At 37.7% G+C, this 27881-nt stretch overlaps 1 protein-coding gene and 1 long non-coding RNA gene across 8 annotated transcripts in view; one reads left to right on the forward strand and one right to left on the reverse strand.

Annotated features, from left to right (window-relative positions):
- The window catches only part of LOC106869995 (uncharacterized), a 276693-nt gene that overhangs the window by 31221 nt on the left and 217591 nt on the right, over positions 1-27881 (reverse strand). For all 4 annotated transcript variants that reach the window (XR_016241195.1, XR_001409476.3, XR_016241194.1 and 1 more), the window contains one exon: positions 8492-8550. This is a non-coding gene — a long non-coding RNA (uncharacterized LOC106869995). The remainder of the gene's footprint in view (positions 1-8491; positions 8551-27881) is intronic.
- Positions 1-27881, forward strand: part of LOC106869993 (adenosylhomocysteinase-like 1) — a 426079-nt gene that overhangs the window by 17816 nt on the left and 380382 nt on the right. The gene's annotated exons all lie outside the window — the stretch shown is intronic.

The following is a 27881-nucleotide window of genomic DNA, read 5'->3' on the forward strand; positions in this document are numbered from 1 at the left end:
TTGTATGCAAAAGTGGCATTAAAATGGTTTTGCTTTTAGTTCTCCATGTAACCATGTCTGGGCTATGTCATTCTTTTACTTGTTTGTTATTTGACTGTGGCCATGCCGGAGCACCACCTTTTGTCAAAGTAATTGCCCCCCCAGGACTTATTCTTTGTAAGCCTAATACTCGTTCTATTGTTCTCTTTTGACGAACTGCTAAGCTACGGGGACATAAAATACATCAACATCAGTGTTAAGTGATTGTGTGTGTGTGTGTGTGGGGGGGGAAATACACACACACACACACACACAAATACATATACTGTTGTACCTCAGTTTTCGAACACCTCTGCTCATGAGTAAATTGTGCTTTATGTGTGTGTGTATGTATATATATATATATGTGTGTGTGTATGTGTATATATATATATGTATGTATATGTGTGTATATATGTATGTACTTATATGTGTGTATATATATATACACACACACACACACACATATAAAATGCACGATTTATTCGTGATCAGAGGCGTTCATAAAGCAAGGTACTACTGTATTAAATGAATATGAGAAAGACAAGAGATAAAGCACGATTTATTCATGATGAAAAGTGTTCGAAAACCGAGGTACTACTGTCTATATATATATATATGTATATGTGGACATGGTATTATTAAAATACCAACACAAGTAGCAAGCTAATATCAGCCGTACAGACAAATTAATAAAATATATACATACAATATAAGATATGTACTTATATATATATATATGTTGAATACTCGAAATGAGTAGACAGACAACCGACAAGTGATGTTTACTTGTCCTGTTTTCCATTTTCTTCTCGTTATTTACATATTTCATGTTATTTGCACCGTTAGTGACGTCCTGTACCCATATATGCATATATATAAATATATATGCATAACCCCACTATTTACTGACTTATATAAATAAATATATATATATATATATATATATATATATATACACGACGGGCTTCTTTCAGTTTCCGTCTACCACATCCACTCACAAGGCTTTGGTTGGCCCGAGGCTATAGTAGCAGACACTTGCCCAAAGTACCATGCAGTAGGACTGAACCTGGAGCCATGTGGTTGGGAAGCAAGCTTCCTACCACACAGCCACTCCTGTTTAATATTCCCGGGGTTTATTATTTTGCTTGGAGTCACCTGAACTCCTTCGGTACTTGGATACTTTGCAAGATTATGGACTATCATTGGTCAGATTTTGTATCCATCCCATGACTGTACTAAGAACCTGGGATGCGTCCTGTACGATTCGGGGGTATCAGCTTAGGCTGTTTGGTGATGTTGCTTGATGTTCCGCGCTGTGTCCTGCATACTATGTTCTCATATCTGAGGATCTGGCTGGGGTGATGGCTCGTGTTGGTCGGCCACGTGCCTAGTGGTCATAGCAGATGAGGAAATATTTTACGGAGACTGGAACTGACTGGAACTTCTTGTGGGGCTGCCTGGGACGACTTGAGCAGATATTGATAAATGGTGTATGCAGTGGTGTGCTGCAATGGCATATATGCATATGTGGGCACAGGACGTCATGAAACGTGTACAACAAAGTACGAAGCACGAGTACATGGAACATGAACTATTCTTTCGAACGAAAGACACAAATGGAAAACAAAACAAACGATAAAAAGAACGACCCTTCATCGATTGGCTGTTTTTCTAGTCTTGTAGTATATATATATTTATATATATATATGTGTGTGTGTGTGTGTGTGTGTGTTTCTGTCTGTAGCCCTCCCCCTATCATCGCTTGACAACTGATGCTAGTGTGTTTACGTCCCCGTAACTTAGCGGTTCGGCAACAAGTGACCGAAAGATTAAGTCCTGTGGTCGATTTACTCGACTAAATCGGTGTTCCAGCATGGCCGCAGCCAAATGACTGAAACAAATAAAAGAAAATGTGTAAAATTATATATTCTTTAAATTGTTTCAGCTTTAAAGCTGCGGTCATGCTGGGGCACCATGTTTCATTTATAATTTTACACGTGTTCGCGTGTGTGTATATACATACATACATTTAAAACTAGCTTTATAATATAATCCCAATTTTATACATACATACACACACACAAACATTACCTTTAAAATATTCTCAATCTAACTGTATATACATATGTGTTAAATTATGTATGTATATATATGTGTTTAATTATATATAGATGTTTCATTTACATATTTGTTTTGTATGTTAAGGCACACATTTAAAACTAGCTTTCACATAACGTCAGTTTTATATACACATACACACAAACTACCTTTAAAATATCCTCAATTTAACTATGTATGTATGTGTGTATGTATGTATGTTATTCTTTTATTAGTTTTGGTAATTTGACTGCTGCCATGATGGAGCACTGCCTTTAGTTGGACAAATCAACCTCAGGACTTATTCTTTGTAAGCCAAGTACTTATTGTATCGGTCTCTTTTGCTGAACTGCTGATTTATGGTGATGTAAACACACCAAGCAATGGTTGGAGGACATACATACATGACAGGCTTCTTTCAGTTACTGTCTGCCAAATCTACTCACAAGTCTTTGGTCAGCCTCAGGCTCTAGTAGAAGTATTTTCACAAGGTGCCATGCAGTGGGACTGAACCTGGAACTGTGTGGTTTGGAAGCAAGCTTCTTACCACACAACCGCTCATGTTTCATTTACATATAAATTGTTTTGTATATTGACATGTTTGTGTATGCACACATTTAAAACTAGCTATGACATAATGTCAACTTTATATATATATACACACACACACCAATCTACCTTTAAAATATCCTGAATTTAACTATATGCATGTATATATGTATTAAGTTATGTATATATTTGTTCATCATCATCGTTTAATGTCTGCCTTCCATGCTCGCATGGGTAGGACAGTTTGACTGGGAACTGGCAAGCCAGAAGACTGTACCAATCTGATCTGATCTGGCAATGTTTCTACAGCTGGATGCCCTTCCTAATGCCAACCACTCCGAGAGTGTAGTAGGTGCTTTTTATGTGCCACTGGCACAGGAGCCAGTCAGGCGGCACTGGCATCAACCACACTTGAATGGTGCTTCTTGTGTTCCACTGGCATGGGAGCCAGTCAGGTGGCATGGGCAATGACCCATGCTTGAATGGTGCTTTTTACTTGTTATATATGTTTCATTTATATATAATTTATTTTATATATAATGTGTGTATATACAGCTACACACATTTAAAACTAGCTTTAACATACCGTCAATTTTATACACACATGCACTCATACACCAAAACTCATTGTCATTGTTTAACGTCCGTTTTCTATGCTGGCATGGGTTGGACGGTTTGCCTGGGGTCTCGGAAGCCAGGAGGCTGCACCAGGCAGTATATATGTGCACGAATCTAAAACTTTGTCATACAGGCATTTCATTCATATATAATCATCATTTAATGTTGGATTTCCATGCTGGCATGGGTTGGACGGTTTGACAGGAGCTGGTAAGGTCAAGGGCTTCACCAGGCTCCAGCTGTCTGTTTTAGCATAGTTTCTACAGTTAGATGCCCTTCCAAATACCAACCACTTTACAGAGTGTATTGGGTGCTTTTTATGTGGCACCAGCACTGGTACTTTTTGCATGGTACCATTACTGATACCAAGTAACTTGCAAGACAAAAAAACAGTCCCCTCAGCCAGTAGTGTAGTGGGGAGTAGGCAAGATACTGTGGTTTTCATCCGAGATAAAATTTCTTACTGATATACTGTGTTAAAAATATAAAAATAAAACAAGAAAAGACAGTAGTATATATCAGTGGAAGATGAAAAGTCTTCATGGCAACAGCTTGTGAATATGCTACATGCATTTTGGCTTTTTTGAGCCTTGTCAGTGATGTGCCCACAGCAAACCTCATGCTCAGATGAGATTTGTCTTCTCTAATACATAGAAAACAGTGAGTAACCCATTCGCTGATGTTGCAAAAAGCTGCCAGGCTGAACAAAAATCCAGTGTATGCAACTGAAGCAATATTAAAATTATAATAACCTTTTAAGTATCTGCAATCGAGTGGTCTCTGGTAATGACATCCCAGGGCCTGGTGATGATGTTAAATCAGTTCAACGGACTGTGCACAATGATGCCAGCAAAATGGTAATCCCATATTTTCTCATTATCTATCATACTGACAAATGCTTGCATTCCTGCACATACTTGTATATACATGTATTATTGGTTTTGTGGAGGGTGGTAAACATTATGTTCGTGATCTCAAGACAACATCAATTGTTCGTGGTCTTGTCTATATTGGTAGCCATCATCATCATTATTTAAACAATCCATATCCTATGCTAGCATGGATTCAATGGTTTCACAGGATCTGACAGTTCCAAAGATTACATTGTGCTCCATTGTTTTGACGTGGTGTCAATAGATGGATGCCCTTCCTAATGCCGATTACATTACTGCATTAATTGTTTCCTTTTCGCAGCAGCAGCATACTCAGAGTTGGGGCCCTTTATACTCAGATGAGGGGGTTAACATATAAGGGAACAAAGCAGAACAGGTTTCTTGCTGCAGAAGAGCTACTTAATTCTCATTTCTTTTTTCTTCTAAGACTGTAAAATGTGATTTTAGGGAGATATGACTTCTATTTCTAGCAATGCCATGTAACAGTAGTTCTTTGTTTCTTGTTCATTATGTGAGAATGTGTCTATGTAAAATGGAATCCTGAGCAATATAATGAGAGCTATAATACTGTAGAAACGGCCTGTAGCAGGAATATCATTATATGCAGGCTGTATGGAATATATGAGGAATCTGGAAGTGATATATCTTTTCAGTAAGAGTCTCCAGGATAGCTGTCAGAAATGACAGAGAGAAGTGAAAGAATGCTCCATTGTATTCATAATTCTAAATAGAATTGTAAATTCATGGTTTTTTCCTTTTCCTTTTTTTTTTTTTCTTGTATGATTCTTTATAGAAAACAGAAATATTCAAAACCTCCATTTATACGATTTGGAAACCTGCTGTTACTTGCAGTAAGTTTACCCTTAAAGAACCATGTTGAGATTCCTTAGAAGGACATAAGACTATTTTGGTATGTTTCCAATGACTTCCAAGTACAGGGTATATTTTTCTTTTACCTTTTACTTGTTTCAGTCATTAGACTGTGGCCATGCTGGGGTACCGCCTTGAACAATTTTTAGTCGAGCAAATTGACCCGTGCTCCATATTTTTCTTTTTAAGGCTGATATTTGTCATACTCATTCTGCTGAACCACTAAGTTACAGGGGATGTAAACAAATCCACACTTGTCAAGCTGTGGTCTCACACACACACGCACATACACACTCTTTCAGTTTCTTATTTCTTTATTACTCACAAGGGGCTAAACATAGAAGGGACAAACAAGCACAGACAAAGGGATCAAGTCGATTACATCAACACCAGTGCGTAACTGGTACTTAATTTATCGACCCCGAAAGAATGAAAGGTAAAGTCGACCTTAGCGGAATTTGAGCTCAGAATGTAACGGCAGACGAAATACCGCTAAGCATTTCGCCTGGTGTGTTAGCATTTCTGCCAGCTCGCCGCCTTTCAGTTTCTGTCTACCAAATCCACTCACACTTGCCCAAAGTTCCATGCTGTGGGACTGAACCCAGAACCATGCAATTGGGAAGCAAGCTTCTTACCACACCTGCACCTGTTCTTGGGGGATTTTTAGACATTTTAACTGATACAAAGCTCAAGCGACTGTTGAAAAATTCAAACAGCCTTCTCACTAAAATAAAACAATTATTAATCATTGTAAAATTTAATTATTTCTGCTTTGTTTATATAAGCACTGCATTGAAGAGAAGCTACTGCAAGCACGGGGGGTGGGGGGTGGAACAAATATAAATTATTGATGGCGATGGAGATTGGAATGCGTATCATCTTCACTTGTGTGTCTCCTGACCATCATGTTCATATGAATTGCTCTCTCTTCTCTATGTACTTCCTTACTATCATCCAATCTCTCTCCCATCTTACTGCTTGTATAAAGAGGGCTGCCATTCCATTGAATCTGTCTATATTCAGTTCCTCTCTTTACTCATTTTACCATTACCCCATATTTATTGTTAGCTGTCTTTCTCTCTTTCTCTCTCTACCTTTCTTCCTTCCCCTCTTTTACTTCCTCCCCTGTTGCTTGCTATTGACACTCATCACTCCTTTACCGTCATTCTTTTTCACATTGACTCATTGTTGCTATCCATCTCTCTCTCTCTCTCTCTTTCTTTCTCTATCTCTCTTTCTCTCTCTCTCTCTCTCTCTTTCTTTCTCTCTCTCTCTCTCACACACACACACCCTGTGCTCTAATGCTGACTATTCTTTCATTACTGTCTTCTTTTTGTTGAAGACAACCCTCTGGTGTTGGGGAATAGATAGAGACAAAAGGTAAAGACTTTTTAGTCTTGCTAGGGACAAGATAACCTCTCTTGTGCTGGTGCCATGAGAAAATGCACTCGGCACATTCTGTAGTTGCTGAATGAACAGAAACAGCACATGGCAGAGAGAACTCTTTCATCTTGTCGCAAGTAAGACAATCTGCTTAATGCTGGTACCATCATAAAATACACCCTATAAAGTTGTTAGTGATAGGAAGGACATCCAGCTGTAGAAAACATACCAAATAAGACCTGGCCTCTGACCACTCTAAGAAGTTGATCAATGACTAATGATGTGGACTGACTTGGTATTTGATGACATGGAAATGCACACAATGTTGATGATGATGTTTAAACAAAAACGGAGAAAGAATAAAGTATAATTTTATGGGTTTATTCCTTGTAGAGTCTGGGAATGGTTACAAGAAGTGCATTAATGTTATAACAACTGAAGGTAGTGAGCTAGGAAAATTGTTGGCCAAACACTTAGTGGCATTTCTTCCAGCCCTATGTTCCGAGTCCCAATTCTGCCAGGGTTGACTTAGCCTTACAAATTCTTTGGAGTTGATGAAAATAGGCATCAATTGAGTACTGGAGTTGATATAACCCACTAGCCCCACCCGCTCCCAAAATTGCAGGCCTTGTGCCTATAGTATAAAGGATTACTGTTAGTATTGATTGAGAGAGCAGCCCATGCCATTAAAGGAATGCTAGGGTACAAAATTACAAAGCCCAGTATACCCATTATGACTACCTGTCTGATAAAGGTATTCTAAGCATCTGTATCTCAACCCTATGTGTGCGACATGGTGATCTAATACATTGGTTCCCAAAGTGGGCGGTATTGCGCCCCTGGGGGTGGTGGAAAGTACCAAGGGGCGTTGAAGAAAAGTGGGGCGATAATACAATAGTGATTCATGTAAAAACAACAAAATAATAGGTTCATTAGGTTGTTTTATTGGTGAAATACAGTTGCTTTGAATTTGCTTCAGAAAGAGGTCTATGTTTGTGATGGTTAGTTGGGGTAGTAGGGTGCTAGGAATGTGGCCCGGGTGTCAAGAGAGTGGCAGCCCGCAAAAGTTTGAGAACCACTGATATAATATATCAAGATAAACAGCAAATGACCTTGCAGGTGGGGCCCAGTTAGAATTTTCTTCAGATTGAGTAGCATGTCCTACTTTAAGAGGTCTCTGAATAAAGGTTGTTTAATGATGATGAATGAAACACCCTTGTTTCCACAGATGAATTGTTCAAATCCCAAAGAACCCCTCTCAACACATGGCTATGATGTTCCTCCACTATTTCTGCTCATGATCAGAGATGCACATATTGTCAGCCACTAAGGGACATGCTCTAGTGATTAAGGTCAAGCAACTGACTAGCAAACCTGTAGCATTGAGCAGAATATTTGCTGTGACCCATCTTTTACACCAAGACTTATTATTCTGCTGGGGTTGACTTTGCCTTTCATCCTTTTGGGATCAGTAGGTACCAGTTAAACACTGGGGTTGATGCTATCAGCTTCTCCCTCCCTTAAAAAACTGCTGGCCCTGTACCAAAGTTTGAACCACAATTATTATTATTATTATTATTATTATTATTATTATTATTATTATCATAGGGTTATTTGTAAAGAAATTATAGCCAACACTAACTTTTTTGCTAAAGTGTTTCATTGATGACAGGACACCCCCCCCCCCCCCCCCGAAATATGGCATATACATTCATTACCTAATTTTTGTCTAACATCTCGTTTGTTTACATCTGACGTCTCGATATGAAACTTTGTAGCAATGAGTGTTGGTTATAATTTCTGTAGAAATAACTTTCACAAAATAATGTAAAGAGCACTGCTAACACAGTAGGACATGGTGTTGACTTATAAAAATATTTAATATACTTTATAGTATATTATAGTTGCTTAACGAAATTTCATGTGCCTACAAGTTATTAATTATCATTATCATCAATTACTAATTCTAGTTTCAGTGGTTAAATATATTGCTTTCTTTTTATTCAGAAATACCTATGGTTTTATTCATTTGATGCCAATTATTGCAGATATATACTTACATATATTTTATGTCTCCAAGAATTCTGTACATACTTCCATTCTTTATTACTTTGAATATCTGCAATGAGAATAAAGCAAGAAAAAATAAATTTAGAATTCCAAAATAGAAATGTTTTGAATAATTTATAATGATGCTGAGACTGTTCCAACAATATGTTTCTGTACAATAATTACAAATATATAAGGTGCAAGAGTGGCTATGTGGTAAGAAGCTTGCTTCCCAACCACATGGTTCTAGGTTCAGTCCCACTGCGTGGCACCTTGGGCAAGTGTCTTCTACTATAGCCTCGGGCCGACCAAAGCCTTGTGAGTGGATTTAGTTGACGGAAACTGAAAGAAGCCCTTTGAATGTGTGTGTGTTTGTCTCACACAACCACTTGAAAACCCATGTTGGTGTGTTTACATCCCCATAATGTAGTGGTTCAGCAGAAGAGACTGATAGAATAAGTACCAGGCTTTAAAATATAATCAGTAATGGGGTTGATTCATTTAACTAAAATTCAGGATGGTACCCCAGCATGGCCACAGTCTAACGGAACCAAGCAATCAAATAATTGAATGAATACATATATATATTTCATAGTTTTTTGTAATTTGTTTACAAGTTTCTTTATGTGAATTTGTGTGTTGAAGCATGTTTTATTGTCTGGGAAGAGTCATTCTCTTTTAGTGCCTTATTACTTAACACACTCACTGGTTCGATTTCCACTCATTTACTAAATTGTTTTTAAAAATTTTCGTTGCATCTTGCAACCTTTTCAATAGTTGTTTTTAGTTGAAAAGTTTATAAAAAAATGAATAAATGAGTGGAAATCGAACTCGTGAGTGTTAATAAGGCATTAAAAGAGACTTTCCCCAGACACAATAATAAATAAATAAATACATATACATATGTGTATGTATGTATGTATATATATATATATATATATATATATAAATAAATAAATATATATGTGTGTGTGTGTGTGTGTGTGATAAGAAATAGTCACAATAGATAGAATGGATGGAAACTGGACATAATGCATTTGGACTGACTCCTTTGTTTTTCCAACAGACAATGACCTAAACTTACTCAGACTTGATGCTGACTCCATCACCATCGCAACAATGGTAAATTGCTACATTTGGTAAACACATTGGACAAAATGTCTGTAGTGTTTACTTGCACCACTTTACATTCTCAGCTCAATTCCTACTGAGGTCAGCTTTACTATTCATACTTCTAAGATCAGTAAACTAATACACCAATCAGTTACTGAAATTGATTTTATGTTTTTGGCACTGTCCATGCTGGCGCTATCTGTGCTGGCACTACATCAAAAGTACCTGTACCAGCACCACATAAAAAAGCACCTGTGCTAGCGGTATGCAAAAAGCACCCTTGCTAGTGGCATGTAAAGAGTATCTGGTACACTCCGTAAAGTGGCTGGCATTAGGAAGGGCATCCAGCTATAAAAGCCCTGCAAAAAGAGACAATTGGAGCCTGGTGCAGCTCTCTGGCATGCCAGCTGCTGTCAAACTGTCCAACTCCTGCTAACATGGAACACGGATGTTAAATGATATATTTTTATATGAGAGAGAGAGAGAGATGCATGTGTGTGTGTTTGTCCATGTCGTCACCACCACCACCACCACCACCACCACTTGACAATTAGTGTTACTCTGTTTATATCCGTATAACTTAGCAGTATAACAAAAAGAGACTGATAGAATAAGTAACAGAGGACTTCTTGCATGCCAACAGCACAAGTGTGTTTATGCAGCACTAGCACAAGTGCATTTTATGTGACACTGGCACCTGTAAAGGACAAGTCTGTATGTATGGATGACAGCGATTTTACTTAGTTTACTAGTGTTTCAAAGGGCCAACCCAGGCTCATTACATTCTGTGTCACACTGGCTCTCCTTGAGAACTAATTAAGGGTTTACATGTCTGTGGAGTGCTCAAACCACTTACATGTTAATTTCACATGCAGGCTGTCCCGTTGATCAGGCCAACTGGAAACACTCCTTGCTGTGACCAAGTGAGTGCCAGTCTATTTTTATACATGTAAACATGTAGGTCATATACAAGTATGATATACATGTAAGGAGTTCATTTGTTTGTTTTATGCCTGTTTTTCTATGCTAGAATGAGTTACAGGAATATTAAAGCAGGTTTTTCAGTTGGATACTCTTTTTAATGCAATCTCCCTTTTTGTTTTTTGACTGCAAATTTTGGTTTGAAGAATTCGACTTGTATGCTGTAAAATACCATGTTTCTAACCAAAGGACAGCAAACTAAGGTTGAATAATACTCATGAATTTCTCAGACATTACCAATGTTAAATGAACTGAAAGATGCAGAAGAGAAACAAAGCAAATTAAAGAATGGTGGTGGTAGAGATTGAAGTAGATATCTACTTTGGTCTGTAGGCATTGACAGCAAGATGTAATTAACCTCGGTTACAAAGTGTAATGAGATTCAAACTGACTTAATGACTATGGAGCAAGTTTATCTGAACAATACATGGGATACATGGAAATCAGTCTGGAGGTATTAAATTAGTTTTAGTAATCTAAATTCCACATGAACCGAATAATGTCTTGGAATGGTTAATGAACATGGTCACTGGTTTTCAGAACCAATGGAAAATTAATTGAAATATTCCTCTGTTAGGATGCCAAAGCAAAATGCTTGTGACTAAAAAGTGATTTTTGAAAGATCTCAATGCAAGGAAAATATTATTCCAACTGTTGTACGACCTTATTTTTGTCTGCCTGCATGAGCGACACACACACACACACACATAAATACAGAACCATAAATACAAATATGAAGACATAAGCACATTCATACGCATACAATTACATACTCCTAGTATTTGATTGACTTTGAAAAAATGAAAGACCAAATTGGCCTTGGCTGGACTTGAACCCAAAACATAAAGAGCTGGAAGAAATAGTGTAACATTGTAACTGATGAACCACCATACATTTGTGTGTATGCATCAATGCATATACACATACATGAACAAACATACACACACTGACACACATGAATACATAAACACTTTCACATGCATACAGATACACATATGCTACCAGTACATGACTGGTATTTTATTTTATCAATTTTGAAGAGATGAAAGGCAAAGCTAACATTGGCCAGATTTGAACTCAGAACATAAAGAGCCAATAGAAATACTACTAAGTTTTTTGTCTAACATTCTAATAGTTTTCTCTCTCTCTCTCTCTCTCTGGTGCTACGTAAAAATCACTGGTAATGGTGTCATGTAATAAGATTCATTACACTCTCTAAAGTGGTTGGCATTAGGAGGAGCATCTAGCTGTGGAAACCAGTGCAAAACAGACAATAGAACCTGGTGCAGCTCTTGGCCTTGCCAGCTCATGTCAAACCATCCAACCCATGCCAGCATGGTAAACAGTCGTTAAATGATGATGTGCTTCCTTGTCTGTCTATCAACCCCACTTGTTTACCAACTTTTAACTCTATACAGCAACCGTAAAAGGACTAGTGTGACAAAAGCTATAGCCAGAGACCTTGTACTGCTGCTAATCTCCTTTATTGTTCCAGCTGCCAGGATTATATCTGTCTTACAATTTGTGCAAGTGGGACTGTTTTAAACAATTCTATCTTGGAGCTGAAGTATAACTGTCTGTAAAAAGGACACCATAAAATGCCAATCAAGCAATAAGGTATCTGGGTCATGATTGTAAAGTTGAGTCCAATTCCTGGCAGCATATTGTGTCCTTCAACATGACATTTTATTTCACATTGCTCCAGTCTACTCATCTGGCAAAAATGAGTTGTAGCTGTATTTTAAAGAGTCAGCCTTGTCACATTCACTGTCTTGTTGAATCTCCCTGAGAACTACTTCAACCCTTTTGTTACCATATTTCTGTTGAGATACCTTGTTTCTTTCAATTAATTTTAAATATAACAAAGAATTTAGTAAAATAACTTAATTATCTTTAAGCTAGTGTTAGGAATATAAGTTGCGACTATGGTTTGGTGAAAGATTTTAATTCAGAACTTCTGAAAAAAAAGACATTTGTAGTACAAAGCCAGAGGCGATTTCAGCCGGGTTGGTATCAAAAGGGTTAAGGATATGTGTGTCAGTGGAGTGCTCAGCCACTTCCACGTTAATTTCAAGAGCAGGCTGTTCTGTTGATTGGATCAACTGGAACCCTCATCTTTACAACTGATGGAATGCAAATTAAGTTTGTGAAACACCAGCCAAAAATAGCATGAGAGATGAATAGGCATAAAACAGACTTTAAAATATTTAAAAATTAACATCCTTTCCAGGAAGAAAAAGAACAAAGAAATCCATACCAATTACTTGCTCAGTTGTTTCGCTTTCTACAATGTTTCTTTTATAAATTTTACTCTTCATCATCATTGCTTAACGTTCGCTTTCCATGCTGGCATGGGTTGGACAATTTGACTGAAGACTGGCAAGCCAGGAGGCTGCACCAGGCTCCAGTCTGATCTGGCAATGTTTCTACAGCTGAATGCCCTTCCTAATTCCAACTACTCCGAGAGTGTAGTGGGTGCTTTTTACGTGCCACTGGCATGAGAGCCAGTCAGGTGGCACTGACATCGACCATGCTTGAATGATGCTTTTTATGTGCTATCAGCATGGGGAGCCAGTCAGGCAGTACTGACAATGATCCATGCATGAATGGTGCTTACTGTGTGCCACCAGCACGGGAGCCAGTCAAGTGGCACTGGCATTGGTCACAACTACAATTTCCATTTTTGATTTGATTGAGATTCTGATTGTGATTTTGAATTTGTATAAGTAATTAAACATTTTGGATTCTAAGTAGATTACAACACAGTTTCAACTACTAATGACTAATTAATTGCTTAATAGAATAATGACATTAAGAAGATTAGGAAAGATCAATATTGTTTTCAGATTAACCACCTCCCCCCATCCCAAAGGAAGAGGAAGGATATGTTTTTGGTATTTTAACTTTTTTTATTAAAACCAGACAACTCTCACACATGTTCTAATGATACTGACTACAAACGGTTGTGCTGACTGAGCTAACAAGCTTCTGGGCCTGTTAAAAATAACAGCTAAATCTTGCTCAAATTACATGCTACCAACTTAGTAAAAGGCCTTGGACAAACATAACACATACACACACACTTTCAATTTTTGTCGATCACATTTACTCAAAAGGTTTTAGTCGGCCCAGCACTATAGTAGAAGACAATCATCCAAGGTGCCATACAGTGAGATTGAACCTGGTATCGTGTGGTTGGGAAGCAAGCTTCTAAGGCCTGACATTTTCAGAGAAGAGTAAGTCAGTACTTTATTTCATAGGATCCAAAAGGATGAAAGACAAATTTGTCCATGGTGAGATTTGAACTCGGAATGTAAAGAGCCAAAAAATATGCCACTCAGTATTTTGTCTAACACATTAGCAATTCTGTGAGATCACTATCTTAAAATCTCCTATAAATAATGCCGGAAGAAATTAACCAACTTCAAATTTTGCCTGCAAGAATGAGAGAATGCGTAAGACTGTCTGTTTAACTAATGAGAAATTTGTAAGCATATTTTGGGATACTTAATGGATAGTGGATGAAAATGCCATGTAAAAATAAGATAAAAAGTACATACAATATTAATTAATTCATTGAAGTCTACCAATTTATCTTTTATTACTGTTTCATTAATTGTAAAATAAACTTTAAATACATTTAGAAAATCTAACAAGCTTTTCATCTCTTTATTATCTCTGTTAAATGGTGTTCAGATTCATGGAATTGATTATTAGTGTAAGCTATTAAAGAAAACCGCAGGTGTGCTCAGTATCATATTTCAAGGTAAATTAGAATGTGCAACTGTCTGTCATGTAAATATGCTTGAGTTCAAAGCCCTCTGAGGTCAATGCTGCATTTCATCCTTTCAGGGTTATTAGCAAAAAAAAAAAAAAAACAGGATTGACGATTCAGTATCAATTTGTCCTGGGTCTGGTTTTAAAGTGCATCTGGTAGTGGCAGTGGGGGTGGGCTGTTTAAGAAGTCTCAGGGTTTTGAGGAATGTGTAACCACTTCTTACTCGCTATTGTTCCCAAATCTAACCTGGCTCAGTAATTGTACTGGTTAGAGTCTCAACAATAAGTTAATTCGCTTGTCATTAAAGAAGGTTGCTCACAGACACTCCAATTGATCCAGGTCCCATGAAGTCCTGCAGCTCTTTAGCCTCTCATCTAAGACCCATCTAAGAGAAGGTAACTCATCTAAGACAAGCTAACTCCGTACAAATCCTATAACTTGATAACCATTGGGTTCGTTGCACCAGACCAATATGAGTTTGAAGGACAGAAAAAGTGGAACTGGCTGTGCACAAACTACACCCTCTATAATAAACCCCTGCTGTTTTGTGGAATAATTCACTGAGCATTTAGAATAGGGTAAGAAAGTAAACCACTTCAGAAAACCTGAAAAGAGGGTCCCTAAGATGGATATATATAATCACACTTACCAATACCTGGCATCCTCTGCTGGTGCCATGGATGCTACAAACATATTGACTTGTCTTTCCTTCATGGTTCATCCATGAGTGGAGAGGGGTAAGTGTATTTGGAGTTAGGCACTTAATTCTGGAGACAGTCTAAGCACAGCAAGTGTGGGTGGTTAAGTTAGTATCTCTGCAATACTCTCAACCAAAGATTGGCATAAAACAGACTTTAAAATATTTAAAAATTAACATCCTTTCTAGGAAGAAAAAGAACAAAAAAATCCATACCAATTACTTACTCAGTTGTTTTGCTTTCTACAACGTTTCTTTTATAAATTTTACTCATCATCATCATCATCATTGCTTGACCTCCGCTTTCCATGCTGGCATGGGTTGGACAATTTGACTGAAGACTGGCAAGCCAGGAGGCTGCACCAGGCTCCATTCTGATCTGGCAATGTTCCTTCCTAATGCCAACCACTCCGAAAGTGTAGTGGGTGCTTTTTACGTGCCGCTGGCACGAGAGCCAGTTAGGTGGCACTGGCATCGGCTATGTTTGGATGATGCTTTTTATGTGCTATCAGCATGGGGATGAAAAAGGCCAGTCATCCATCTAGGGTAGAACTAAGAATGTTGGACTGGATTCCTTGCAGTAATTGTTCTGGATCTTTGCATTCAGAGTTCAAATCATGCTATGGCCTATTTAGACAGTAGAATTAATCTCCTGGATTACTCTGCCTGTAACATCAAAGCCAAGCTAGTGGCCAAGATCAAGGTGTGTCAAGATCTTCCTAGGGATGTAGTGAGAAATGCATGTACCAGGTTCTGAAGCTGTCTTGAGGCTGTGGTGAAAGCTGAGAACAGCTTCTTTGAGTAAATGGTTATCTCCCAGTCATAATCTATTCTTTTAGTTGTTTCAATCATTTGACTGCAGCCATGCTGGAGCACCAGCTTTAGTCAAACAAATTGACCCCCGGACTTATTCCTGGCAAGCCTAGTACTTATTCTATCAGTCTCTTTTGCCAAACTGCTAGGTTACAGGGACATAAACACACCAACATTGGTTGTCAAACAATGGTAGGGGGCCAAACACAGACACACAAGTATATATATATATATATATATATATATATATATATATATATATATATATATATATATATATATATATATATATATATATATATGAGACAAGCTTTTTTCAGTTTCTGTCTGCCAAATCCACTTACAAGGTTTTGGTTGGCCTGAGGCTATAGTAAAAACACCTGCCCAAGATGCCACACAGTGGGACTGAACCTGGAACCATGTGGTTGGGAGGCAAGCTTCTTATCGCACAACCATGCCAGTGCCTATAGTTTATATTTCTTTTTTTTTTTTTAAATACTTTTATTTTTTGATATATTCTTTTAATTGTTTCAGTCATTTGACTGGGGCCATGCTGGAATCAAATTTAGCCTGAACACTCTATAGGTACAATCTTTTCTCTGGACTAAAAGATAAAGAAATAAATGCAGATGGAAAGAATACAAGACAGTATGGGAGAAGTTATATGTCGTAAACCATATTTCATTGAAGTAATTAACCTTATTTATTACAACAGCTTATAAAACAGTTGAGGACACTCTGGTATCTGTTTTACTAAATCTCTATTCTACTTAATGAAGGTGGATACAATATGATACATATGACCTTAGCTCCAAGAATTAACAGAAATAAACCTACAGCTGCAAAGTATAATTAATGGCAAATTAGTGGTAATAAAAATTATTTATCGGTCTAGGTATATAGTTAAAGTTTGCTTCCCAACCACATAATTTTGGCTTCAGTTTCACCACATGGAACCCTGAGCAAATGTTCTCTACTATAGCCCTAGGCCAAACAATCTTGTGAGTAGATTTGATTGATAGAAACTGAGAGAAGCTCATATAACAATATATATATATATATCTTGTTTCAGTCATTTGACTGCGGCCATGCTGGAGCACCACCTTTAGTCAAGCAAATTGACCCCAGGACTTATTCTTTGTAAGCCTAGAACTTATTCTATCGGTCTCTTCGCCGAGCCGCTAAGTTACGGGGACATAAACATACCAGCATCGATTGTCAAGCGATGGTGGGGGGACAAACACAGACATACACACACACACACACACACACACACACACACACACACACATATATATACACACGACAGGCTTCTTTCAGTTTCCGTCTACCAAATCCACTCACAAGGCTTTGGTCGGCCCGAAGCTATAGTAGAAGACACTTGCCCAAGGTGCCACGCAATGGGACTGAACCCGGAACCATGTGGTTGGTAAGCAAGTTACTTAACACACAGCCACTCATATATATTTTTTCTGAAGCTCTGAAGCTATAGGTTGATATACAAGCATTCAGCTATGAGTGCATTGCATCTTGTAGCAGAAACAGCTGTAAGTTAATAAAGTTTGTCATAATTTCTCCTTGTTAAGTAATTTCCTATATAATACACACACACACACAGTTTGTGCGTGTGTGCTTGTCTTGACACCATGTGAGAGTTGTGAGTATGACTGGCATTCATTTCCATTCTTAAGTGGAAACCTAGCTTGCCATGGGAATTGTTACTTGGAAACAGGTGAGGGTTGATGACAGGAAACGGTGTCTGGCTGCAGAAAACCCCCGTCTCATTGAATTCCATTTGATTCATGCAAACGTAAAAAGATGGTTGTTAAAATTATGATTCTTTCTTCCTTTTGTTTTCTTCTATCTACCAAATTCACTTGCAAGGAATTGGTAGCTCCAGTTCTATAGTAAAGAGCCAGACCCAAGGTACTTATTCTCTCCATGCTAGCATGGGTTGGATTTGTCACCAGAATCTAATAAATCAAGAGAAATCTTGCTCTTCTGCTTTGTTTACTGAGTGATTAAGAGTGTGAAGAAGATATATATATATAAATACATAAATAGCTGTGAAAAGCTGTTCCAATAAAAATGTATAAATTTATGAATATATTCCACCCACGGGGCTGTAGAACAATTCGAGGAAAATCTAGATGAAATAATGCTTGTTTAAATGTTGAAAATAATAAGCCATTAATTGCAATTTTTATTATATTCAGGTGTGCAGTTTCACATAAAAATGTAATACCTTTAAACTTTCAGAAATAAAGCATTGCTATGGTTTAATTAAATAGCTAAAAAAAATAGGCTTTTGTATTTATTTATATCAAAACATGGAGAGAAAGAGAGCGTGAGTATGAAAAAACAATAGATTGTTAATCTTGTATGTGTTGTGACTAAACCATTATCTGTTGTAAATTCCTCTCTTCTGTGATTTATCTCTGCTATTTGTGACAGTCACAATAAATTGTGACTGTCTCCGTCTAATTTGACCAATTTTGTTATAAGTTTGTGTATGTGTTCACAAGCGTTAAACTAATATACCTGCTTGTTGTTCCTACACCTGTCTTTGTCATACACGCACGCACCAGAGTAAGCACATAAATGTGAAACAAGGTGGGAAAAAAAAATAGTACTCAAATACCGGAGGTAAAGTAATATGCTTTATTAAAGCTGCTAAAACATCATGAGAAAAAAAAACAAAACTGTTTCTCAGTTTCACGTTCCCATTTGTCGGACAGTCTGATAAATGGGAGCATGAAACTCTGAGTAACAGTTTTTTTTTTTTTTTTTTTTGCAGCTTTAATAATAAAGTATATAGGAGTGGCTGTGTGGTAAGTAGCTTGCTTACCACACAGAAGGCAACTTCTGCCTTCTCCCATCAATATCATCGTGTTCATCATTCATCTCCTCTCTTTGTCCAAGCCAATATAATGAAATAAAGTAGCCTGCTTACCAACCACATAGTTCCAGGTTCAGTCCCACTGCGTGGCGCCTTGGGCAAGTGTCTTCTACTATAGCCTCGGGCTGATCAAAGCCTTGTGAGTGGATTTGGTAGATGGAAACTGAAAGAAGCCCATCGTGTATATATATATATATATATATATATATATATATATATATATTTGTGTCTGTCCCACCCTCCCCACCATTGCTTGACAACCAATGCTGGTGTGTTTACATCCCAGTAACTTAGCGGTTCGGCAAAAAAGACCGATAGAATAATTATTAGGCTTATAAAGAATGTCTTAAAGGCCGTGCTCCAGCATGGACACGGTCAAATGACTGAAACAAAAGAATAAAAGAATTGCATTGAATTAATCATGATGAATTATCTTGCAGCTTTAATATTTCAATGATGTGATTGTTTATTTTTAGAACGACATTGTAGGTTAGGTGTGATAGGCATGAAACAAAACAGACATTTTGACTAGATATGGCCAGTTCAAATGCTAATGGGTTAAATACTGATGATGAGGTGGAAGTGAAATCATTTCATATTTACTTGAAAGAAACCCTCATCATTTAAATGTCTACTTTTCCATGCTTACACGAGTCAGATGAAGTTTGAGGGCTGGATGGCCTTCCTATTTTCAAGGAAGGTAGTATTTATCCATGGCTGGATTTTTAGGTCGACTATTGGAAATGAAATGACATTGCTTAGATGGCAGCGGCATTTATTTAAAACTGTGATTCCCAAAGTGAGCAGTACTGCTACCTTGTGTGTGTGTGGGGGTGGGGGGGGGATGATAATGGGGTGATAGATGTAAAAAAAAAGTATTGATAGGTTAATTAGGTTTGTTTTATTTGTAAGATACGGTTGTTTTGAATTTGCTGCAGGAGGTGGTCTATATTGTGGTGGGGAGGGTAAGGGGGCGCTAGGAATGTGGCCTGGGTGCTAAAGATGCGGCAGCTTGAAAAAGTTTGGCACCACTGATTTAAAACTTATGCGATGATAAGCCAAGGAGACAAACCCCCACACAAAGGGTGTCTTTCAGTTTCCATCTACTAAATCCTCTTCCAATGCTCTGATTGGCCTAGGGACATTTGCCTAAGGGGCCAAACAGTGGGGCTGAACCGAGAACCATGTGGTTGGAAAGCTAACTGCTTACCACACAGCAACGCCTGAGGTAGTAATTAATATTCAGCTGTTGAATTGCATTTAATCTAATTATCTAATAATAATGAAGAAAGAACAATATAATTCCAATTGCATGGATGTATTTCGATCTTATCTGGATTTCTTCACTGTAAGCCTGAATTTAAGATGATTTACAAGAAACAGCAGATTTTAAATCAGAAAACACAGGTGGGAGAGAGATAGTGGTTTCAAATTTTGGCACAAAGCCAGCATTTTCGAGGAAGGGGATAAATCAAGTACACTGACCCATAGTGTTCCACTGGTACTTATTTCATTGAACCCTGAAAGGGATGAAAGGCGGGTTGACCCCAGTGGGAATTGAATACAAAACATAAAGTTGGAAGAAATGCTACTTGGCCTTTTTCCTGCTCACCATCTTATGGTGGGAGAAAGATTGATTACGAGAATCTTATAATAATCCTGCTTGTCATTGCACTACTTAGCCTGTCGGTAATGCTTTCATGTGATTAGAGAAACAGAGGGAGAGTGGAAAAGAGGGAGAGAGAAGCGTCCATGACGTGAAGTAGAGGGAATGTAATTGTAATGCTTTCACATGATTAGTTGAAAGGAAAAAGGAAAAAAAGAAAGATAAAGTGAAGAGTGATACAGAAAAAAGAAAGGGAAAGAGAGAAAAGCGTGAGAAAGAAAGAGGGAGAGAAGCATCCATGATGTAAGGTAGGGGGAACTTAATACTTTTAGCAGAGGGGGTGAGGTTAAAGAAAGGCAGAGTGAGGGGGAGGGGGAAAGATGATGATGGTGGTGGTGGTGACTGGATAGTGAAAACTCTTTTACTTGTTTCAGTCATTTGACTGTGGCCATGCTGGAGCACCGCATTTAGTTGAACAAATCGACCCCAGGACTTATTCTTTGTTAGCCTAGTACTTATTCTATCGGTCTTTTTTGCTGAACCGCTAAGTTACGGGGACGTAAACACACCAGCATCGGTTGTCAAGCGATGGTGGGGGAACAAACACAGACACACATACATATATATATATATACATATATACGACGGGCTTCTTTCAGTTTCCATCTACCAAATCCACTCACAAGGCTTTGGTCGGCCCGAGGCTATAGTAGAAGACACTTGCCCAAGGTGCCATGCAGTGGGACTGAACCCAGAACCATGTGGTTGGTAAGCAAGCTACTTACCACACAGCCATTCCTGTGTATATTTTTTTTAATTGAACTAAGTTTTTCATATCACCTATCACTTAATGCATGTGCATAAGTGCAATTCCGTGAAATATTCATGCTTATTTACATGGCAGATATATACAATTTAACTAAAGGTTGTATCATGTATGAGTTTTTTTTTTCTTTATGGGAAAAATGGAAAAATAAGAGTGAATATTTATGAGTGCCGTGTATTAAGTCTATGAAATTGTGTGTAAAGTATATAAAGTGTATATATAAAGTGCATTAAGTAATCATCATATTCCAGTTTCTTTCACTTTTCAATGAATAGCAGATGAGCGACTGTCTTTCCATAGACAGAACACAAGCTATGCTTTCAGGTTTTTTGGATAAAGTTTTCAGAAATAACTCAATAGGTTTACCATTAATTCTGTGAAATATTCACTGAATCCTGCTAGTCAAGATATAATTTTTCCTTTGAAGCAACAAAGAATGTTCTCAGACTTTTTCTCTCACATAGAAATATAACGAGAGAGAGCGAGAATGTTGAATCAATCTGTTTGTTTTCCACACTGTAGATTTTGATGTCAGTTCCTTTCCAAATCCACATCTTTATGGAAATTTCGTTTTTTTTCTCCATTCTTTCTCTTTTCTCTTGGTTGCTCGTTACATCCGTTATCCAATGGCATGCATGTTTATTTACTAAAGCAAAAGAAATGTATGCTTAGTTTATTGTATTCTTCTGGTTCACCATTTTCAATACAGAACATGTGATGACCAGTGTCACACAATTCTGTCATCTTACAACTAATGATGTTGAACAAACACTAGGAATGTTTCTGTTTACAGTTGTCATTATTATTGCGATGAAGTAGCTAATTATGAAACAGTTTTTCTCTGCCTTGCTCATTATTAAAATGGAAGGACCAACCAAATGCCAGTTATAGAAAGAAGAAATCCTAATCTTTCTTTCTCTCTCTCTCTTTTTTGCCATAATAAATATCTACACATTTACACTGCATTATGATTGCCTCCCGGAACCCAATCAAAGAAAAAAAAAAAAGAGTTGATTGGAGGAAATACTTACACGACCTGCTTCCATACAGTTTCTTTACCATATTCACTGACAATGCATTGGTGAACCCAGAGATAGATTAAATGACAATTACCCAAGGTACTATGCAATGGGACTGAACTCAGAGCCTCGTAGTTGCAAAGAAAACTTCTTACCCATACCATCATGCTTACAACTTCTTTAACTCTTTAGCATTCAGATTTCTTTGTCAATTGTAATACTTATTTATTCCCATTGTTTTGAATTTATCCTGCATTAACTTGTAACCTTCAGATTTTAACGATGTTATTGTATATTTTTATAATGACACTGTAGGATAGGTGTGAGAGGCCAGATGTGTCTAGTTTGAATATATGGGTTGGATATGACCTGTTTAAATGCTGAAGGGTTAAATCATAAGTTAAGAAATTGTCAAACTATAACTGAGTTTCCTTCCAATCTCTATTTGGCATTGTCTTTTATACATTGAAGGGTGATGAGGAGGTTAATACAATGGTATTATGTATGAGAGTCCACCCTGAGATTTCCATCACCATTATTTTATCTCCCTTTCGAAGTTCATCCAGGTTACTGCCACCCAGTCTTCTAGGAGTAGCCATTGTATCTCCTCTACAATAAGAAACCTATTCTGCTCTGGCCCCTTCTTTCATAATTTAATGTCGAGGTAGACTGAGGAAAAGGTGGAGGGGGACAGGTGGAGGAGGGGATTGGGAGGGTTGGTTTGAAAACCTAAAGCCGGGCGAGATAGTGTGAGGGCAGTTGCTATGGCATTGAGGTAGATCTGACCACCTCCATTAACAGGGACAAAACTTGGATTTAAAACATGAGGATGATCTCCTAGCATAAAAACTGCCTTCCTCTGCTATATCTCCACTCAAATGTAGGAGATCTTAGTCTTGCAAGTGACATGGTCACCTCACTAGTGTTGGTGCCATGAAAGAGTATCCAGTACATGATGTAATGCAGGTGCTGTTAGGAATGACCTGCAGCCATAGAGACCATGCTAAAGCAAGATATTGGAATAGGATGCAGTCTTTGGACCCATCAAATCCCCTTCAGCCATCCAATCCGTATCAGCATGGAAGATGGATGTTGAAAGGTGATCATCATCTGCTCTCTTATTTGTTTCAGTCTTTAAACTGTGACCATGCTGGGGCACTGTCTTGTAGAATTTTCCGTTGAACGAGTTGACCCCACGCCTTTGCTAACACTGTCACTGCCATCATCACCATTGCCTCCCCCTCTATCATAACTACAGCTCATACTATTACTATCACCCTCGCAGTCTATATGCGTATTATTACTCTCACCCCAGCAGGAGTGGGGGCAAAGTCTGACACGCTGACACAAATTCGTTTTGGCATTTATATATATATATATATATATATATATATATATATATATATATATACTTTATTTAAAGCAGCAGAAATATAACAAAAGACTGTTACTCTGAGTTTCACTTTCCTGTTCATCGGACGTTCGATGAACAGGAACGTAAAACTCAGAGTAACAGTCTTTTGTTATATTTCTGCTGCTTTTAAATAAAGAATATTACTCTACCTCTGGTATTTGAGTACTCTTTTTTCCACCTTGTTGCACATTCCATGTGCTTACTCCAGCATATATATATATATATATATATATATATATATATATATAATATATATATATATCATCATCATCATCGTTTAACGTCTGCTTTCCATGCATGTATGTATGTGATGGGTTTCTTTCAGTTTCCTTCTACCATATCCACTCACAAGGCTTTGCTAAACCCAAGGCTATAGCAGAAGAAAACTTGCCCAAGGTGCAACAGTGGGAATGAACCCAGATCTATGTGGATGGGTTGCAAACCTCTTACCACACAGCCTCAATATATATATATATATATATATGTATATATACACACACACACAACAGGTTTCTTTCAGTTTCTGTCTACATCCATTCACAAGACTGGGCCAGACTGGGCCCAAGGCTATAGTAGAAGACACTTGCCCAAGATGCGACGCAGTGGGACTGAACCCAGGTCCATGTAATTGGGTTGCAAGCTTCTTGTCACACAGCCTCAATATACACACACACGCACACACACACACATATATATATATATATATATATATATACGACAGGTTTCTTTCAGTTTCTGTCTACCAAATCCACTCACAATACTTTGATCTGTCCAAGGCTAGATAGTAGAAGATACTTGATATATATACAGAAATTTAATCAGATGAGATACTCGGCCGACTCTCCTGGATTTACCATTATTACCACAATTGGCACCATCAACTCAGGCCATCTGGTTTCTGTTACAGACTTTATTCTGGCTATTTTCAGATTTCACTAATGTCTTTCTTTCTGTGTCAATGTTTTTTTTTTGTTAATTATTATGACATCATCCTTATCATTTGTTTTAGTTAGATGAAGAATGTATGTCACAAATAGCAGTTTCATACTTCAATGGTGGTTTTTTATTATTATTATTATTATTATTATTATTGAAGGTAACAAGCTGACAAAAATCACCAAGTAAAATGCTTAGCAGCAATGCGTATTTCTTCACATTTCGAGTTCAAATTCTGCCAAGATTGACTTTGCCTTTCATCCTTTCAGGGTCGATAAAATCGGTTTCAGGGTTGATGTAATTGACTTACTCCATCCCTCGACCTTGCTGGCCTTGTGCTAAAATTTAAAACTGTTATTCATTATCATCATTGTTTAACGTCCTTCCATGTTGGCATGGGTTGGATGGTTTAACAGAAGCTGGTCAGGCACGATCCTGCATCAGACTTTGTTTTGGCAGGGTTTTTTATAGCTAGATGCCCTTCCTAACACCAGCGACCCAGTAGAGTGGACAGTGCTTTTTACATGGCACAAGCACAGGTGAGGTCAGTTTTAGGAAGGTTTTTACAGCTGGAGGCCCTTCTAAATGCCTACCACTTTACAGTATGGACTGGATGCTTTTTAAGTGGCACCTGCACTGGCAGGGTCACCAGGTAACTTGCAAGACAAAGATCCTTTGTGAGGGGAGGGAGAATTGGAGGAGGTGGTCCCGTGTCAAATGAAAGGTTAGCATGTCTGTTCTGAGTTCCTACAAGGATTAACATTTCCGCCACAAATTCAAGGACTGAATTTCTTTTAATTCAAGCATAGCATCTTTGAATTTCTTGGTTCAAATGTATCATTTAGTCATCTAGATCAGGGAGATGTGTGTCTACATTATTCTAATAGCGTTCATGTTGATCTTAAGTTTCAATAAACTCACTCTGCAGAATCCTTCCTATAATTTATAACTGTCACTTTGATGATGATGATGACTCTTGGTTACAAAGATGAGGGTTCTAGTTGATATGCTCAGTGGAACAGCCCGCTCATGAAATTAAAGTGCAAGCACTCCACAGACACATGTACTCTTGACGTAGTTCTCAGGGAGATTCAGCATGACAAGAGAATGTGACAAGAGGAGCCCCTTTGAAATACTGGTACAACACATTTTTGCCAGCTGAGTGAACTGGAGCAACATGAAATAAAGTGTCTTACACGAGACACCAGGAATCGAACTCGTGACCTTGCAATTTTTTGCCAAATACCCTAACCACTAAGTGACGTGCTTACATAGAATTTAGGAAAATATCAAATTATAAAAAGTAAAATTCCTTCCATCTTTATTCATCATCATTTGACTTCCATTGTCCATGCTGGCATGGGTTGGACAGTTTGATCAAGGCTGGCAAGCTGGGAGGCCACACCCAACTGCTGTCTGATTTGACATGGTTTTCTGTGGCTGAAATGCCCTTCTTAATGCCAACCACTCCAAGAGTGTAAAGGGTGCTTTTACGTGAAACCAGCACCGGTGCTATTTGCGTGACACTGGTATCTGCCAAGACTGCAATTTTGCATATTTTTCTATGACTGGAAGCTCTTCCTGTCGACAAACTTCATCTGTTTCCAAGAAAAGTAATATTTTCCCCAGAGTTGGACGTGTTTTTGCAGAATATCGGAAATGGATGACATACATTTACAAAAATTACTTCAGATGTCAAAACAAAGAAGCAAAACAAGCGCATGCGCATATATGACACGCTTCTTTCAGTTTGCACCCACCAAACCTAATCACAAGGCTCTGAATTGGTTAGACTGTTTGAGTTACTTCCCTTTAACTGCTGAAACAACCATGGTCGAAAACTTCGGTCACAACCAACTCAAGACCAGAACCAGATATTATTGGCACTCACATTTTATTTTACTGATATCATTATTCCTCTTTGGTGGAAATGATTGAAAACCACACAATCTCTGTCGCTTTCATTGTGTAAAAGAAGTAAATTCAGTCGTGTGGCAGACGAATTTTGTATATATAATTCGTATTTGTATTTGGTTTGCAAGGTTCTTGATGTGAATTTGTGTGTTGAAAGAAATACTATTGAATCTTGGGAGGGGCATTATACCGGTAATAATAAACACACGCACTGGTTTGGTCCTTTATGAATTAGTATTGTTCGTGTTTTTTTTTTTGTATTTGACAAAATAAAAAAAAGGAAAAGAATTAGCACGAAAAATACTGAATAAAAACAATAAAGGACTGAACCAGTGTGTGTGTTTATTATTACTGTCGTAATAACCTTTCCAAGGTTCAATAGTGTGCATATATATATATATATATATATATATATAAATTTATTTATGAGGGTAGAAATTGATATTAATCAATTTGAACCAGTGGTCTAGCATATTAAAAAAATCCGAAGATTAAAATTATATTACATGCAAAAATAAGATGGATGACCAGCAAAAGTGGTCTCCTATATGCTAGAAATAGATGCCGAATCATCTAACCACGAAAAAAATATAGACTGTTGTGTCGCTGAATTTTTACTGAGAACATATATTTTTTTTTGTGGTTAGATGATTCGGCATCTATTTCTAGCATATAGGAGTCCACTTTTGCTGGTCATCCCTCTTATTTATATATATATATATATATATATATATATATATATATATACTTACATGTGTGTGTGTGTTAGTGTGTACCCTTGCCTTGACGTCAGATGATGGCTGTAAAGAATCATGGCTCCTGCAAGTGATGCTGTTTGTTTTCTTTCCTCTGAGAAAAGCATATCTGTCCATGATGGATTCCTGTTATTGTTTCCATCTAACAATTCCACTCACAAAGTATTAGTTTGTTCCATACTGTGAGATAGAACTTGAGACTGTGCTTTTGGAGTTACAAAGAGAAACCTGTATCCACATTGCCATCCAGCACTTACGGAGACATGGGTGGATGATGTGTATGTGTGTGTGTGTATATTTGCACACACACACGTTATAATTACCACTTTTCCATTTTGGCATTGGTCAGATGAAATTTGCCAAGACATGTTCTTTGACCTTGTACCTTTCCTGTTCTAAGTGATCGCTCAGCCTACAACAAATAGCACCTGTAACTTATATGACATCCTACCATGTTAAAAAAGGACATAGTCTAATGTAATCCTATATAAACGATGCCTGCCAAAAGTCTGGGTTGTCATTGCATGGATGTCTTTAATCATAGGCTGCCTTGATAAGCAATGATCTAGAGCTCAACAAATACAAGACTTTTCCTATCTCAGTCACATGAAACTCAGATCACTTTTTGATTTTATCGTGATCTATATTAT

Source organism: Octopus bimaculoides, chromosome 3, assembly GCF_046866305.1.
Source record: "Octopus bimaculoides isolate indiv1 chromosome 3, ASM4686630v1, whole genome shotgun sequence".
NCBI classification, from domain to species: Eukaryota; Metazoa; Mollusca; class Cephalopoda; order Octopoda; family Octopodidae; genus Octopus; species Octopus bimaculoides.